The following is a 14,807-nucleotide window of genomic DNA, read 5'->3' as shown; positions in this document are numbered from 1 at the left end:
TCAAAAAATGCTTTGAGGTGGTGTCCAGTAGCTCCTGGTGCTTGCGCGTCGGTCGTACCAGGCAGTTCTCAAAAGCACAAGGGATCCTTCCCAAGGATGCCTGTGGGACGAGAGGAGTTCAGGTGCATTATTGGGACTGGGAGAATAAGCCAGGATAACAGTAGGTCTGCCGCCATCTCAGCAAACAGATGAAGGTAGGACAGTTTTCCTTAGAAATGGTCAACAGCGTACAGGCTCCGCAGGATCACGAAGGCCGCGGAGGCCCACAGACTCGACCGCCGTGCTCCTGGCCCACCCCGGAGGAGTGCTCTTGTGATCCTCAGCCTCGGAGAACTCTGGCCTAAACCCGGGCCTCTTGTACCAGAAAGAGGTACACTCCACTCTTTTCTCCCGCAAAGGACGTGGAATGTTTTCTGTTTTCATCCCTTTGTCCTTGTCCTTTGCCGACGCTGGGTGTCGGGCTGTATAGAAAACGAGGCAGAAGAGTACCTCTTGTACCTCTTGTACCTCTCTATAGCAGAGAGGCACAGAGATGGGTCACTAGAGCCTCAACAAGGTGTTTACATCATTACCGATAATCTCGTTCAATCTAACTTTAATCTCAAACCAATGTGGGTTTTCTCCAAGGTTCGAGAACAGAGCATTTATTATGGCAGAGCTGCAAAATGGCTAAAAGTGAAGTCTCTGTGCTTAGAGAGCCGGGCTTGAGGACTACTGCAGCCACTTCCCGACTAGTTCTATAGCCGGTGCTAGCGGTTTGGATCCCAGTGCTGTAGCTTCCACATTTGAAAATGGGGTAATAACAATACCGACCTCATCGCCTTGTTGTACCAGATGAAATAACACTTAATGAGATGCCCAAGTTCAACGTGCAAGCTCGTCGATGTTGGCTGTTACTACTACGTGCCCAGTACTGCCTTAGGCGTCGCAGAGGCCAAGACGTCTTAGTCCATTCGGGCTGCTGAAACGAAGGCAATCAACTGGGTGGGGGGAGTGATAAACCAGAGAAATTCATTTCTCACGGTTCTGGGGGCTGGGACCTCTGAGATCACAGGGCTGGGAGATTTGGTGTCTGGTGAGAAGGTGCCTCCTGAGTCCTAGGCTGTGTGTCCTCACAGGGCAGAGGAGTAAAGGAGGGACGCCTGGGAGGCTCAGTCAGTGACACGTCTGCCTTCGGCTCAGGTCATGATCCCCGGGTCCTGGGATCGAATCCCACGTCGGGCTCCCTGCTCACTGGAGAGCCTGCTTCTCCCTCTGCCTCTGCTTGTGCGCTCTTGCTCTCTTTCTCTTTAAAAAAAAAATCTTAAAAAAAAAAAAAAAAAGCAGTGAGGGAGCTCCCTGAGGTCTCTCTTACAAGGGCACTAATCCCATTTATGAGGGCTCCATGCTCATGCCTTAACCATCTCCCAGAGGCCCCACTTCTGACTGCTATCACGTTAGGGATTAGGATTTAACATAGGAGTGTGTGCTGGGGGGATGCAAACCGTTAGTCTCTAGCACGAGATGCTTCAGTAGTCTGCCCTCCGGGAGCTTGTATTAGTCTGGGTTCCCCAGAGAAACAGAACAAACAGGATATGGAGACACGGATTTATTATTTTTTAGAACTTCCCATCAAGTGTCATTCCTTAGAAACCAATACACGTTTTGCAGTCTGGGGTAAATGTCTTTCGTTTTGGTCACATGCATTAAGGGCATCGATCACACAGTTTAATGATTCGGTAACTACATGAAACCACAGAACTGTGACTCCACCCCAGTCACATGGACGTGGCCTTTCTGGCTGAGCACAGTTTTTTTTTTTTTTTTTTTTTTTTTAAGGAACTGGATGCCCACACCAAGACTATGCCAAGGAAATCTGTTAAGGAGTAAATCTCTGAAGTGGTGACTCATTGGAGTACCTAGATATAGACTAGATTTAGATTTAGAGAGATTTTCTGTAAGAAATTGGTATAGATATAAAGAGGTTTACTCTAGATATAGAGAGATTTACTATAAAAAAAATCTGAGAAGGAAGTTGAGCGGTACAAGGCCTGTTAGTCATCGGCCAGCCGGAGACCCAAGTGATCCACTGGGGTAACTTCCAGTCTGAAGCCGCGGCACAAGGCAGGAGAAGGCCATGGCCCAGCTCCAAGACAGGGGCCCAGTATACCAGGCCACGTCTCACCTACTTGGCTGCTCGTCCAGGGACTGCTGCGTTCACCCCACTCTCCTCCTAACCTTCTCCCTGGCCCCCTTGCTTTGATTTTTGCATCTCAACTGTCAGTTCTCCATACAGCCACCAACAGGGAGGCCTAAATCTAGAAGTCAGCTCATGGTATCATGAGCTTTTTCCATTGTATTTGGTAGAAAACTCGAAGCCCTAATACCATAGTGCCCCATATAATATGACCTCCCGTTACCTTTCCCACCTAATTTCCTGTGACTTCCCTTCACCGCTGCTGGTTTCATCTACACAGAGGAGACCTTTTGTGAGCCTGACTCCAGGGTATTCGTTTCCACCCAGAACACTTCTCCGAGTTGTCATACGGCGGTGTGTCTTCCCGCATCCAGACCTCTGCTCCACGTCAGGCACCAGCACAACATTTCTGTCGTCAATGCATCCCGCTTTCTTTCGTTGGTTGGTTAGTTTTGTTGTTGGTCTGCACGTATCTGGAAACCTTCCTGGACGGGATGATGCTCGAGTTGGATACTGATGGATGAGAGAGCAGCTGAGAAAGAGGGAGAAGGAGAAGGGAATCCCGGGCCAAGGGCCCCGCAGGTGCGAAGGCTCAGCATCAAGGACGAGGATGCCATCCTGGAGGAGTGCACGGTTCCCCGGGGGTAGAGGGTGTGGCGTGGGTGAGTGGGAGGAGGGAGGCGAGAGAGGACGGGGGCAGGCAGCGGAGGCCCGAGTGGGGGTACCTAGCGGCCCTGCTGCTCGTGCCCCCACCTGCCAGCACCCCTCCTCCGACCTCCATCCAGGGGTTCCACGTCCTGCAGTGGCGTTTCCCAGCCTTTTCTTCCTATTGTCACCAAATGTTACGCTGCGTGTTAACTGGAATGCAAGTAGCAACTGCAGAGAAAAGAATATGACGAGGACTAACTTAAAGGGAAGATACGCCATGTGTGTGAAATAATAAAAATTGGGCTTTTTATACGATATCCATTTATACTTAATACACACGAGTGTATTAAGCCGTGTAATCTAGCTCCCCAGCCCACCATGGACGTGAGGTAGCGAACCGGAAGGAGACGAGAGGGGCTGGTGACGGCAGGTGGGATGCAGAGGAGCCAACCGCGCCTGCTGCCCTGAAAGCACATCGCTCTAGAGCCGGGTAGGCCAGCGGCCAGCGGCCCCTGGGTTTTCCTGGTGTTTGTAAGATTGTTTCCAAATGATCCCGTGGCCTTTTGTTTAGGTCAACAGGGAATATGAATCCTATTTCCAGAAGCTTCCAACCAAGATCCCCTAGAATGGAGCTCTTCGCTTCAAACAGTAAAGCTTCATCGAACTGGAAAATTCAGCCATCCATGAGGCCTTCCTTGCGGGAGGATCCGGCCCAGCATCTGGGTTTAATAATTGCAGGAGCCTGTCCTGTGTAAACGGATGCGCGGTGCTCGAAGCTTCCACGAGACCAAACGCAGCGTTTGCTCACCGTGAGTAACAGCGCATGGCGTGAGGGAATCCGAAATGGGGAGAATTGAAAGGCTGTTGGTCCACCCGTCCAAAATCTGAGCAGATGTAATCCCACGGGGACGTGGCTTCAACGCCGGGCAGCACAGGCTGCGGTAAGAGCCCCCGAAGGCCCTGGAAGGGCTGCTGGAAGCTGCGTGTGCGCAGCGCGCAGCCGGGAGGGTCACGCCGGGGCCTGCGGATCGGGCCCAGGCCAGGCGCCCACCCAGGGGCTGTCGCCGCAGACCTAGGAGGCCCCGGGGGACTCCCTTCCCCTCCGGGCACCTGTGCCCCCCGAGCGGACGGTGCAGTGAGGCCTCAGCAGCAGCAGCTCCACCATCTCCGCCAAGGGCTTGGGGGGCAGGCCTCGCACCAGAGCAACTCGGGGCACGTGGCTGGAGCTTTTTTTTTTTTTTTTTAATTCCAGACAAGGTCATGCACAATGTATAACCCATAGATAGACGTTATACACTTTCCCCCATTGGGATGGAGTGGCCATGGGGGTAGGCGGGGACGGGGGACACGAGCCATCGCCTGCCAAGTAAGCAGGGGTCACTCAGAGTTCATTCTATGATGTTCGGAGCTGCTGGAGCTCAGTTCTGCAGAAGGAGTTTCCTCGTAGGTGTTCCCCAGTCTCAAACCCCTTTTGCAGCCCGACATCAAGGGCCCTCAGCACAGCGCCGCTGCTGCCCTGTCTTGTGATTTGGGGTTACCCACGTGCGCGCTTGCCCCGCTCCCACCACGGGGTCCTGGAGGCCCGGGGACTCTTTCTGGTCCCTGTGGCTCCTGGAGGAGCGGCTGCTCTTTCTTTCCTTGCTGGATTCCCCTCGGTCCTCAGCGAGGCTTCCGCCACCCGGTTGCCCTCGGAGCCAGCTCGCCCGCTGTCCGCGTGGCCACCAGGACGACGCCGAGCAGCCTGGGCTCGGGGGGCCTCGTCTCTCCTCTTCCTTTTCCTGTCTGCCCGTCGCCCCGCTGGCTCCCGCGGCCGTGAGGACCCGGGGCCCACCAAGAATGGACACACGTGAAGACAAAAACCGAGTGGAGGCCACGCCAGGTGGTGCAGAGCCCAGCGGGGAGGCCCAGGGACGGTGGCGGGCAGGAGGGGGTCCTGGCCGAGTCCCTGGGGAGCGCGTCGGGAGAAGCTGGAGGCGACGTGCCGCGGCCCAGCGGTGGCAACAAGGGGGGACCCGCATCACCGGGCTCTTGGCCCCGGTGCCCTTCATTTCCGTTCAACGGTGACACCTTCACAACCAAAAGCCTGGATCGACACACGTTCAAGTTCTCATGTTCAGAGAGCCTCGCTCGGGTCAAGGCCTGAGCTCCAAGAGGTGAATTTTGAGAGGTCGTTTCAAGGACTCACAGGTTGGGAGGGCGGAATGGGAGGCCGCGATGCCCGCCTTTCCTAATCCGCTCTTCTCCCTGATCCACACCATCAGTTCCTGGTCCTTTCCCGTCTCCCTGACGACTCCTACCCGCTGCGCTTCCTTTTTCCTTGTCCAAACCCAGGGCGACAGCCTTGGCAACTCTTGCTCCTCTGTCTCGGCGGTTGGCCTTGTTTCGTGGGTTGAACTGCTAGCCATAGTCTGAGAATTCTATATGGGACCAAAAAAAAAAAAAGAAAAATCTATATGAAGAGAAAAAAAAAATGTTTTCCAAGGAGTGGTCCTTCCACTAACAATCCCTGATTATAAAAGACACCGGAAACGGCCGTCTTTATGGCAATCTCTGAGACGGACATTCTGCAGTGGTTCTTCTTTATATTCGTATTTTCCCAGAGAGCGTCTTACTCACCCCTTGTTTGGCTCCCCTGGGAACTGCGTTCAGAGACAAGGAGGACCCGTGAGCCTCTCCCTCATGATGAACGAGCTGCCAACGTCCGGGAACCAAAAGTCACTCTCCCAGACAGACTAGCACGACGACGTGGCGTTGCCATTTCGGTCCTTATTTAAGGTGAAAATGTTATTTTTAAAGTTCATCTAATTTTTTTCATCACCGAGAGAAAAGATTTAACACATTTCACATGCCAGGATTTATATGACTTTTACAAAATATGTAAAAATACAAGTGTATAAAAGCTGAAGCTCCGTGGGCACCCCAGGAGGGCCTAGACCCTCCCCTCTGCTTGCACCGAAGGCGGTGCCGGGCGCTCGGGCCCGGGGCTGGGTGACTTATGGGCTGGCATCCTCTGAGATCTGCCCCCCTCTACTCCCCTGCGATCTCTGTCCAAACCGGCCAAGCCCCCGGGGTGCTGGACCCTAACCGAGAAGGGCAAGGCGCAGCTGGCAGGTGCCCAGCCCGGGTTGGAGCTCCTGTCCCCACCGGGCGACCTGACACGTGGGGCCGGGCCTCCAGCTCCTGCTCCTGGAGCTGCCTCCTGCCCAGCCCACCCTCCGTGGGGTGCCAGCTGCTGCAGGCCGCTGCCACGTGTGGGCACTGGAGGGACAAAGAAGGCGAAGGGAGGACAGAAGGCCAGCGGACCAGAAGGAGAGCCACGTGCGGAGGCTACGGAGGGAGCGAGGAGAGGACTAAGGGCCGAGGGGGAAAGACGCTGCTTCTACCGACTTCAAATCAGCCTGCCTCTGCTTTGAGAACTTTGAGGTTTTTTATTTTTTAAACAACCTTTGGGGTGTTTTGTCCGATTGATTGGTTAGTTTGAATTTTTGTGTGTTTGTTGGTTTGTTTTATTTAATCAGTAATTTTAAGAGTTGTTCAGTGTCGTTGCCAGGACTTCAGGAAGCATGTGCCCCAGCAGCCCATGTGACGAAGAGTCCCCACCTCTGCTCCACCACCGCTTGCTTGCACCTCCCCTCATCCCAGCACTCTGGCTTTGTTTGTTGTTTGGTTTGGCCCTATCCATTGTAGTTTTGTTTTTTCTCATTAAAATATGTTTATTATTATTATTATTATTATTTCTAATTAAACATAACTTGATTCACCTTAATTTTTTAAGATAATGACTTAACATTCTGTGTAATGTAATTTGAAGGTAGGTCTGTCTCTCTCTTCTTTTTTTTTGTATTTTTTTATTGGAGTTTGATTTTTATTGGAGTTTGATTTATATAGCATAACACTCAGTGCTCATCCCGTCAAGTGTCCCCCTCAGTGCCCATCACCCCAACCCCCTGCCAACCTCCCCTTTCACTTCCTCTTGTTCGTTTCCCAGAGTTAGGAGTCTCTCATGACCTCTCACCCTCTCTGATATTTCCCACTCATTTTCTCTCCTTTTCCCTTTAATCCCTTTCACTATTTTTTATATTCCCCAAATGAATGAGACCATATAATGTTTGTCCTTCGCCGATTGACTTACTTCACTCAGCATCATACCCTCCAGGTCCATCCACGTCGAAGCCAATGGTGGGTATTTGTCATTTCTAATGGCTGAGGAATATCCCATTGTATACAGAGACCACAGCTTCTCTATCCATCATCTTTCAATGGACACCGAGGCTCCTTCCACAGTTTGGCTACTGTGGACGTTGCTGCTATAAACATCGGGGTGCAGGTGTCCCGGCGTTTCACTGCATCTGTCCATTGTTAGTTGAAGCCACTGGGAGGGCAGGGACAGGTCTATTTTGTTTTAAGGACATGCATTCACCAGAAAATAATCCTTTCTACATGTAGAATCCTGTACGTGGAAATTCTCAAGACACAAGATGTCAAGAGTGAGAGGAAAGTACGAAATACGTTCACGGTCGTATATGACAGTTCTTCTTGTGAACATGTGGGTAAAACTGTGTCCCAATAAAAGATGTGCTCTAATGAGGTCCCTTTGGTCCTCCCTTTGAAATACTCCCTAATTGGTAGCACATTTCTTAGCCACTCTACTAGGTAGTTAATAAAAAGCTGGAGAATTTTTAAGAGTTGGCAGAACATCTTGGAAGTGTGAAAACTGGTGTTGGCTGAACTTCTCTTTGTTTTGTTCTGGAGGTTTTTTTGGGGTTTTGTTTGTTTTGTTTTGTTTTGTTTTTTGTCTGTACAATTACACTTGCATCCAACTTCTACTAAACGTGAATATCACGGAATTTTTACCCATAGCACTCTTACTTTTTCCTCACAGAACCCTAGAAACCTAAACATTGTTCTGGAATTCCTGCCTGTCTCCAGCCCATAGTTGAGTCCTGGCATTTATTATTTTCTTCTGCTATAACATTTTATTTATTTATTTATTTTTTTGCTATAACATTTTAATCCATTCATATTTTTGCTTATATCTGTGATTTTGGGATTTGGGATCACCTTTTATTTTGCTCTTTTATGCATGCATTCATTCATGTGTTCAACAAATATTTAGTGAGTTGCCTTGGAACCACTAGAGATAAAAGATGAATAATGGTTCCTGCCCTCAAAAAAACTTACCATGGGGACATAGTTACATAAACAGTCCATTACACTACAGTGTCTTAAATGCTATCTATTCATTCAGTTAGTTTCTGGGTTCCTACCCTGTCCCAGCACCATGCAATGCAGATCGTATAAATAAATTGCCATATAGAAGGAACATCTAATGGGGGAAGGGGAAGGACGTCTTCCAGAAGAGGTGATCCTGTTTGGTCCTGAATGATGAAGAGGCTCTAACCAGGGAAGTTGGAAGCAGAGGAACAAGGAGGGATTATTATGTTCAAAGCAGAGAGAACAGCACCTCTGAAAAGTTTCAGAAGCAAGATAGATCTGCCAAAGGTCATTGCAGGCTCTTGGCTGTGGCCGCGAACTGAGTGTCTTAGTAGCACTAACCAAACGTGTGTTGAACGAAGGAGTAGAGAGAAAGAATGCTGTAGAAGCAAGGAGGGACGAAATCATAAGGAGACTTTTAAGTCATGCCAAGGAGTTGGGACTTCATCTTGACTATTATGGGAGACCGATGGTAAGAGTGTCAGGATGGACAGGGCTGAGAATAGAGGTACTAAATAGACGTGATCAGACTTGTATTTCAAATTTCTTATCATCAAGATTGAGACAGGCAAGAGTGAAGGCAGGGAGCCCAGGGATGAGGCTATTGCTGTAATCTAGATCTCAATAATCTGAAATGTGATCCTGGACCAACAGCATCATCTCCATCACCAGTAGCTCGCTATACAAATGCAGAATCGGGCACACCAAGATTGAGTCAGAGTCTGCATCTTAATAAGTTCACTCAGTGATTCCAATTCATATTAAAGTTTGAAGTACACTGATCTAGACTTAATTACGTTAGTGGCAGTGGGGCTAAGAAGCACGGGAAGATTTGGGAGGTATTTCACTGGAACAATCAACCAGACCTGGTGAGCTAATGGATGGGAGGGGAGGATAGCTGAGCAGATGTGGTATCTCTTAAGTGAAAAAATAAAATAGAAAGAGTTGGAGAGAGAGCCGGTACTGATCTCTTGGGCCTGTACTTTAAAATTGATTTGAAATCTATTCATAGAAGTAATAAAATTGTTCTATAGCTAATCTCTGCTCTGAAAACTACAGCCAGGGGAACGCTTAGAATTAGAACATAGGAAATATTATGGAATCAAAGACATCTGCTCAGTAGGGTAGCACTTTTTAGACTGCAGCCTACCTCAAATCTTCTCTCTTTATGCAACATATCAGAGACTGAAATAACACCGTCTTCGTTTAGGTTAGCGTGAGTGTAGCAGACCAGAAAGGGGGAAAGGGAAGGAGGTACCCGAAAAGAGAGGGAAACAGAGAAACAGAAAGAGAAACCAAAGACTTTTTCAAGTCACAGCTCCAGCCACCATTTGCTAGAGCCTGTTGGAGAAAAGTGAACTTCCTTATAAAGATCACAGACATTCTTTTTTTTTTTTTTTTAAGATTTTATGTATTTATTTATTTGAGAGAGAGCGAATGAGTGAACACAAACAGGAGTCGGGGCAGAGGGAGAAGGAGAAGCAGACTCTCCTAATGAGCAGGGAGCCCGACCCGGGACTCGATCCCAGGACCCTAGGACCATGCCCTGGGCTGAAGAAGGCAGACACACTTAACCAACTGAGTCTCCCAGGCCCCTCAACAGATATTCTAAACCTAAGTTATTTTACCTTGAAAATGTAAGGGAATTGATAAGATACCTAACAATTTTAAATGCCAACAATGTGCCAATCACTGCCCAGTCACTGGAAGTGTTTCATCTCACTAGTTTTTAACAGTTCTGTAAGGTAAGGATTTCCCCTCCTCCTCTTTCAGTGAAGGAGATTGGGTACCATCAACGTGAAGGGGTTTGCTGAAGGCAGATGAGCCGACTGGAACTGCAGCCCAGAATTTCAACCCGGTCTGCCCAGGCTTTTCCGACTATGCTGCGCTGCCTTTTAAAAACAGACAATCCTTTACATTTGACACAAATCCTTAAAAGGAACCAACAATCCAGCACAGATGAAGTGGGACATAAACACCATGCACAGAGATACGCAACCAGCCCGGGAAAAGAAGGGGATACAGACCAGGCAAAGTCAGAAACCTCCCCCTTGGCCACCGAGCTAAGAATTCATCAGTTCCCTAGAGTGAAGATGAGAAAAGTTCACAGCAGACCCATATCTATATCCATACATATTATTGTAGGTTCCTGGCTACACGTCCACAGGTTGCCATCATCCATTCTGCACCTTCCGTCATTCTCAACATTTCCTTTTATCGTCCTTGTATTGTCGATGTAACACAAGGCCCTTAATTTAGTTAAATGAGGTGAACATAATCAACAGTTAGAGCCAGGGGTTCAAAACCAAGTGAAAACAGAAGGATGCCTTAGTAAGGCCAGTGCTTGTCTGTGCCGGAAGTTACAGATTCACTCAAAATGGTGAACACATTTTAAAGCAAGGCATTGTGGAAGATACAAAAATCAATAAGCTATAAATTCTGACATCAAGCTCTTAGCAATCTAGGATGGGAGACCCAACGTGGTTGGTAATTAAAATAGTAAGAGAACATGCTAAGTGCCATATGGGAAGCAGGGATAAAATGAACTAGAAAAGTGAGCGTTTCCATTACTATGGCCACGTAACAAGTTATCCTGAGGCTTAGCGTTGTTAAATACTCATTTATTATTCTGTTCAGGACATAAGACAGGGCATGGCAGGGACAGTTTGTCTCTACTTCATGATGTCTGGGGTTTCAGTTGGATGGCCTGAAGCTTAGGGGCTTGGATCATCTCAAGATTCATTTGTGTGTCTGGCGGTTGATGCTGCCTAGACTCAGAAGGCTGGTGTGCTGGAGCAGCTGGCTTCTCAGGCTTCTCACTCTTGTTCTGGTCCCTCCACCTGGTCCATCTTGACCTGGGTATTGAAGGAGAGCAGTGGGTGGAAGCCTTATGTTGGGTTGGGTATTTTTTAAGACTTTATGTATTTATTCATGAGAAATACACAGAGAGAGGCAGAGACCCAGGCAGAGGGAGAAGCAGGCTCCATGCAAGGAGCCCGATGTGGGACTCAATCCTGGGACCCTGGGATCACTCCCTGAGCCAAAGGCAGATGCTCAACCACTGAGCCACCCAGGTGCCTCCAGATGTTTTTTTTTCTGATCCAGCCTTACTTAAGAGTCACTACTACCACATTGTTTGTTGGAATAAAGTCACCAGGGCTAGCCCATATATAAAGGAAAAGGAGTTGGGATGCCTGGGTGGCTCAGCGGTTAAGCGCCTGCCTTTGACTCAGGGCGTGATCCTGGAGTCCTAGGATCGAGTCCCACATTGGGCTCCCTGCATGGAGCCTGCTTGTGTCTCTGCCCCCCTCTCTCTCCTCTCTGTGTATTCTCATGAATGAATAAATAAATAAAATCTAAAAATAAATAAACAAAGGCAAAGGAGTTAGACTCTCTCTTTTGTGGGAGAAGAGTCAAAGAATATGTGGACATGTTCCAGAAACACCACACTGGAGGATCAGGGAATGCTTCACGGACGTACTGCCATTTGAGCCGGGTATTGATAGATGAATGGAATTTGAAATAACAAAGGTAAGTGGAAGTAGACACAGGGATCTGTATCTGTAGGTTAACCAGGCAAGAACGTAGCAGACGGTGAAGGCTAGTGCATCGGGGTACAGGAAATAAGCCTGACGACATGCATGGGGCTCCAGGTGCGGCAGGAGTGAAGCACCGAGCTAAGGGGCATGGATCTGATTCAGCTGGGAACGGAAAGCTACTATGGTTGGGGTTTGCAACCTTGGCCCCCATTGGAATCATCTGGGGAGCCTTAAAAATACCAATCCTTGTAGTCCCTCCCCCCCAAAAAAAAATCTAATTTAGTTGTTTTGGGATATAACCAAAGCTTCATGAGTGTGAAGGCTTCCCAGGTGATTCTTTTGTCAGCCAAGGCCGAGAACCAGCGCACTGAAGGAGTTTGAGGAGACAAGGGCTGTTACCAGAAATCAGCTGGCCTGTTGGCTCCAGGAACCAGGGAGTAGTCTACGGCAGGGCTGTTTCTGTTTGTTGGCTTGTGTTTTATACAGGCGATTCCAGAAGACTCTTATGGCTGTTTGAACGGGGGTCAGTGACCTTGACTCCATTAAATCTGGACGACTCCTTTTTTAACCATTTAACATTATGGTTTTAATGTTGAATCTTGAAGAAAACCACCACCAGCACCACAGGCCTCCTGCTGTGTCAGCTCTGTCCAGAGGCCCTGCCGCTCAGGCACTGGGATCCGGGCGCACCTGGCTTCGCTCTGAAAATACGGGTCTTACACACTCCTTTATACCGACCCTGCTATCTGCTCACGCCAGGGAAATGGCAAGGGCTGCCACGTGGTCAAATTTATAATCTCTTCAGGCATTTTTTAAAAGGCCACTGGAATCCGCACCTTTTCCCACCCATCTTCCCATCCAGCCCTGTATTCTAACGACGAAAGGAAGGGGTTTGTACTAAGTACCCACAGCAGAGACACCTGCGGCCTCAACGTTGAGTATATTCCCGACAGAACGTCAACTGGGAACTTGATACATGGACAGTTTGGATATTGAATTCTCAAGCCATCCCTGTCACCTTGGGTCATCCCAATAGTCTGTATCTTAGCGGTACAAAGGAATTATTTCATACCTTCTATGTGATAGATCCATTCGTGTCGAATACACGTTCAGCTACGTTATTGTATTTCCTACTCAACAATTCCACAGGGAGGTCTTACTCTTCCTACCTCACAGGTGAGGAAACAAGAGTTGGAGGGATTGTGACTTGTGCAAAGTCATAGAGCCAGTAGGTAGCAGAATGAAATTGAGCACAGCTATTCTGATGCCAAACTTAGTGTTTTTCACACTGTGCACGATTTATGCTTTGAGAGCGTTGGAGCATCATTTCTTTCCATTATATCAATCTCAGAAATTTAGGACATGTAAACATTCCTGTTTCCTTGAATATAGTCTTTATGTTCTATTAAGCCCTCTTCAAAGAGCTCGTGTGCATTTTCAACATATGTAGCTTGTGAAGTAATGAGATATGTAAATTTACTGTGTGCTTTGCAAAGCCTTTTTATTTGACTTATATTTATCTCTTAAATGCAAAAGGATGCCTCGTATTTATTAGATCCTGAATTCTTTGTTGGGTGAGGGCAGTCCATTCATTTTGTGGGCTTGATGCTAATCTCAGCCTCTAAGTTTCAGACTGATCTTTTCAAGTCTGCACCCATACCTTTGCTTATCACCATCCCTTTGCTCTAATGTATCATATCAGGTCTCCTTTTTTTTTTTTTTCATATCAGGTCTCCTGATGGTTCGTTTTACAAAGCACTTTTTTGAAAACCTGTTACATGCTAAGAACTTTGGGGAAATGATGATTAGTAAGATTGCAAGGCTTTTCCAAATTGACTGTTTTTCTGGAGGTACAATGACAAGAAGACGGTGAAGCAGTTCAGGTGAGGCTACAGGATTTTGTGGGCAAGGGATTGATCACATTTTATGTCCCATGTTTACCCTTATTTCACCCACTTCTCGGCCCTTCTTGGTTGTCAAGTTGTACAGTTACAATGAATAGTAGCCTTCAATTCATTGTAAATATTTTTCTGATAAGATATGTATAGGTCAGACTGACCCTCTTATAAATCATAATTTCTAAATCTTACAGCTGTAATGTTTATGTGTTCCTTAATGAATATTCTTTCATCTGCCCGTATTAAAACTGTCTGGTTACTTTACCCACTGACGTAGGCTTATATATCTCATTGGAATTTAGCTCCATCTGCATAGAATTCAATTATCTACAACATGACTTTTATCTTCAGGCTTACAAATGGCACTGTGCTCCCACTTCCTCATCATTACCATTTATAAAATATTCAGTAAGACTGATCTCGACACCAATATTATTCGTGTGTCAGTTATGCTGAGTGGGCATTGAGATTTTCTGTGAAGGGAAAAATATTCCTTGGAGTGATAGACATTAAGGGAAAAAAAATTTAAATGTTACAGTTAAACCAGAAAGTAGAATCAAGTTTACAGAAGTCATCTACCAATTAAAAATTGTAACGGTTTACAACAAGCATTGGTTTACTGATTGTTAAGGTGAATATAGACGAGCGTCCTATCTATCACATCTTTATATACTCTACCGTTGCCTTTCGCACGCTGAAATCTTCCTATATTCTATTGGTCAGAGCTCCTAATAACAATAATTATAGAATCGGTTGACAAGAAAAACAAGAACCTTAAATGAAGTATCAAAAAATATATTAGAGTCTTTGGTTTTCAAGGGAATACTCTTTGAGGGCCATTCCTGAAAACCAAAAATACAATTAATTTCACAGGTTGAATCGGAATTCATAGGAGGTACCATTGAACCTCCCACACTAGTCACAAATCTTGAGTCACATCAAGGGACCTCAGACTCTATATTTGGGATCTTGGTGCTCTTTGTTTCTGGCCCCAACATCAGAGCTTGCTCACTCTTCCAGGCTCCCATACCCTGTTATCCAACAGTGACCTGCCCTTTGACTTCCTCCTAGTTTCTCTGACCAATCTTCACCCTCCAGGTTCTCCCCACCGACCTGGTATAGAGAGAGTCGGGAGACTGGGTTCTGACTTCCAGTCTGGAGTTCTAGTCCTGATTCTGCCGATGACAACTCTGAGCTCTTGCTCTCTCATGAATATATCACCGTCTCTTCACTGTGAAGTAAGAGGAATACACGAGTAGCTGCTGACCTCCTCTTAGCTCTGAATGTTCTGCTTTTCTGATGAGGTATCGGGTCGATACCTGGAGAGTAGCT

Source organism: Canis lupus, chromosome 14, assembly GCF_003254725.2.
Source record: "Canis lupus dingo isolate Sandy chromosome 14, ASM325472v2, whole genome shotgun sequence".
In the NCBI taxonomy this organism is placed as follows: domain Eukaryota; kingdom Metazoa; phylum Chordata; class Mammalia; order Carnivora; family Canidae; genus Canis; species Canis lupus.
Note: the sequence above shows the minus strand (reverse complement) of the source record.